General features: G+C 39.9%; 1 long non-coding RNA gene across 1 annotated transcript; it reads left to right on the top strand.

Annotated features, from left to right (window-relative positions):
• Positions 1-161: 161 nt before the first annotated feature.
• On the top strand, positions 162-2488 carry LOC135099670 (uncharacterized). Its single transcript, XR_010268256.1, has 3 exons — positions 162-322; positions 975-1067; positions 1913-2488. It is a non-coding gene; the product is annotated as an uncharacterized LOC135099670 (long non-coding RNA).
• Positions 2489-4124: the final 1636 nt, after the last annotated feature.

Here is a 4124-nt window from a genome sequence, read left to right as displayed (position 1 = left end):
TACATGTATCTTCAAAATACAGATAATAAGTAGATAAATATTGAAATTAATATAAAATACCATTCTTTATTTAACACTTAACCAAACTTAACCAACATACACACACACGCTAACTCAGACAGTTCCCTAACTACCTTACCATCCCGCAGGAGAGCCATGTCGGAGGTGCCGGTGGTGGGGTCGCCAGTTCCGGAGTACGAGGTGGAGGAGGAAAAGGAAGAGGAGGAGACGAGGAGGAGGCACGGATAAGGAAGAAGAAAAGATTATTAGCTGTAGCCCTCCCTCCAGCTGATAAGGGGATATTAAGGAGCCCTTCCTACAGGTGTGTCTGTCTACCTGTGTGTCTCTTTCTATCTCTCCTTTTCATTTTCCAGTTTCCCATTATTTTCTCCACCCTCTCACTGTCTTTTCTCAGCCTCTCACAACCTGTCACACCCTCTCCCAGCTATTCACAGCCACTCACAGCCTCTCTCTCTCTCACTCTATCTCATTCCCAGTGTATCCAGACCATTCCAGACTTACCCCAAACTGTCCCCAAGACTTCCAGTCCATCCCAACTTCTCACAGCCTCTTCCAGCCTTTCACAGCCTCTCTCTCTCTCTCTCTCTCTCTCTCTCTCTCTCTCTCTCTCTCTCTCTCTCTCTCTCTCTCTCTCTCTCTCTCTCTCTCTCTCTCTCTCTCTCTCTCTCTCTCTCTCTCTCTCTCTCTCTCTCTCTCTCTCTCTCTCTCTCTCTCTCTCTCTCTCTCATTCCCAATGTATCCAGACCATCCCAGACTCACCCCAAACCATCTCCAAGACTCCCCTTCTCTCTTCCTCTCCTCTCCCTCTCTCTCCCTCCCCTCTCTCACTCTCCTAACTCTCCCCAGGGAGAGTCCCCAGTGGTGAGCAGATGGTGATGCTGGAGATGATACTGGCATATTGAGTATTATAATTAGCCATAAACACTTGCTTGCTTACTTTCATGTCTACACAGGTTCGTTCGATGCAAGGAGTTGGCACAGGAGGCGTCCGAGGCTGTGTAGAGCGGCCGTCTGAACCTGGTGCCACAGCTTACTATGTTCAACAGGTGCGTGTGTGTGTGTGTGTGTGTGTGTGTGTTTTGTGTGGTCATTTCACTATCTATCTATCTGTTTAGTTTGTCTCCATCTGTCTGTCTTTCTGTCATTGGTCTGTCTGTCTGTCTGTGTATTGCAATGATTTTTCAGTTATGTATTTTATTTTTTATTCTTGTGTACTTGTGTCTGTCTGTATGTATGTATGTATCAGTCAGTGAGTCAGTCAGTCAGTCACTCAGTTAGTCAGTTAGTCAGTCATTCAGTCAGTCAGTTAGTCAGTCATTCAGTCAGTTAGTGAGTTAGTCAGTTAGTCAGTCTGTCAGTCACTCACACAGTGTTAATCCTCCTCTTCCTCCTCCTCCTCCTCCTCCTCCTCCTCCTCCTCCTCCTCCTCCTCCTCCTCCTCCTCCTCCTCCTCGTCCACCTCCTCCTCCTCCTCCTCCTCCTCCTCCTCCTCCTCCTCCTCCTCCTCCTCCTCCTCCTCCTCCTCCTCCTCCTCCTCCTCCTCCTCCTCCTCCTCCTCCTGTTCCCCACCACCCCTGCCGAGAGGTGAGTGTATGTACGTGTGTGTGTGTGTGTGTGTGTGTGTGTAGTAATAATAGTAATGCTATGTACATATATAAATACTGTTAATATTATTGATAAAAAATATTGATGATGATGATGATGATGATGATTCAGTGGTGATTATGAAAATGTGCATTACAATATAGGGTAGATATTATTGTTATTACCTGTGTGTGTGTGTGTGTGTGTGTGTGTGTGTGTGTGTGTGTGTGTGTGTGTGTGTGAGGAATAATTGAATAATTGAATAATTGATGCTCTCTCCTTTGCTATTCATTATATACATGGACAGATGCCTGAAGGAAGTGTGTGTAAGGGAGGATAAAGAGATCATGCTGGCCTATGCAGACGATGTCGCTGTCGTGACAGGAAGCCAACAAGATCTTCAAGAGGCCATGACAAGATGGAATGATGTTTTAAATAGGGAAGGAATGAGAATGAACAAACAAAAAACTTATTTACTAGTGGACAAGCAACAAGTGATGGTGTGGCTCTGAGCCACTGTAGTAGGGATGTTATGGTTTAAGTGTAGGAAGTTGCAAATGCTCACCTAACAATTGCACCTTAGTAGAAAAACACAAACAGGAAGTTTATGCAAGTTTTTATCCTTATATAAAATGTTGTATTGCATCAAACCTCCATACATTACTGTCTCTATCCAGTATGAGACCGGTGTTCAGGAAGCACAAGCATGTGCTGAATAACAAGAAGCCGGCATTGGTGAAGGTGACAACATTTCATCTATTTATACATACTTTTTATTATTAAAGCTTATCTTATAATTATTTCTGAAGAGATTGACTAATTTTTGTAGTATTTATGACTTAGAACTATGATAAAGCTATGAATTGATATAATTCCTGATTTGTTTTATCTTTTCATTATCCTTCCTTTGTTAATTGAGCATTTTATATTACTTAGCTTAAAAATGCAAGAACGGTTCAGAAGTATCCAACCTTGGGCTAAGGGCCAAAATTATGGTATCATTCAAAATGTCCTTCAAAGAAAGCCCTCTGTAATCCAACACACTTAGCCCATTAATCCTTCCATTTCTCATCAATTTGTTCAACATTCATATTTTTCTCTTATAGGGTTGAACAATTTTCATGGGTTCAGAGCAAAAGGCTTCCTCATTCCTCCCCAAGGTATTCTCGGATGGTAAGCAGGTTTGACTCTGGAGCAAACCTGACCAAGGGCTACTGCCCAAGGCTACAGAGGTTCCTCTCCCTGAGGCTGAATGCACCATGTGAGATGGTTCTGTTATGTGGATGAATGTCATGGTGGATAGCAGTGCCACCACATTCCTACAATCATCCATCACTCCACTGCTCAAACGCTTCTGCAACCAATGATAGGTATGCTGCCACATTCTGCATGGTCTCCTTGGCTCTCAGATAAGGATACTGTCAACAGGTTTGGGATTGCCAAAAAATCATAAGGAGCTATGTCTGAAAAGTCCAGAGAGAGAGAGAGAGAGAAAGAATGAGCAAGAGAAAGAGTAGGATGAAGCAAAGGAAGAGTCAAGAGGGAGGAAGAGAGAGTAGGACAAGAAAAAACAGAACAAATAAATCCCCTACACGTCTTGTCTCCATTCACACAAGCCATGAAAAGCTTGTCCATCCCTGAGTGCTCAGAAGCAGTGTTCCACTGATGATGTGGAAACTTGAGACACCCAATCATTTAATGGGCTTTAGTAGGTTTTGTCACCAGTCTTCTGTGTGTCACTGACTACATTTTGAAATTTTTATCTGTTCTATTTAATTTTGTGTGTATGTACACAATGTTTATGGTCAATAAACTATTTATAAAACTATTTATCTGTGTGAGTAAGATAAAAGCAGTTATTGTTATTATTATTATTATTATTATTATTATTATTATTATTATTATTATTATTATTACACATTTTCCTCCTTGTATTTAAATATTATTATTATTATTATTATTATTATTATCATGAATTGTTCTTGTTTATAAATAAAATACTGTAACTGATTATTATTTTTTTTATCATTCATTTAGACTCTCTCTCTCTCTCTCTCTCTCTCTCTCTCTCTCTCTCTCTCTCTCTCTCTCTCTCGAATAAAATGACTGGTGAGGAACTCTAATAATTAAAGTGCTAAAAAAATCCATTAAACTACGAGAAATAAGACAAATAATTAATGACACACCTAATAACACAAACAAGGAGTAATAAACAAAACTTAAGCCAGAAAACACGAAAAGATAAAACTATCATATAAAGAAATACGAAGTAAAAAAAAAAAAATCATGAATATCAAATAAATAACTCACATATAATCAATAAACACGTAAGGAACAGTAAATAAAGAATTAAGCCATTCATTGCAAGGGCCACAGTCAGAAAGTGAAAAAAAAAAAATGCTTAGTTAAATACCGAGGCTAAATAAAACAAGGAATTAGAGAAATGACAAATAATTAATAAATACATAAGGAATAATGAATAAACAAAAATTAAGCCAGGAAGACTATTATAATTATTG

Source organism: Scylla paramamosain, unplaced genomic scaffold (genome assembly GCF_035594125.1).
Source record: "Scylla paramamosain isolate STU-SP2022 unplaced genomic scaffold, ASM3559412v1 Contig176, whole genome shotgun sequence".
Classification (NCBI taxonomy): Eukaryota; Metazoa; Arthropoda; class Malacostraca; order Decapoda; family Portunidae; genus Scylla; species Scylla paramamosain.
This window is presented reverse-complemented; position numbering and strand designations above follow the sequence as displayed.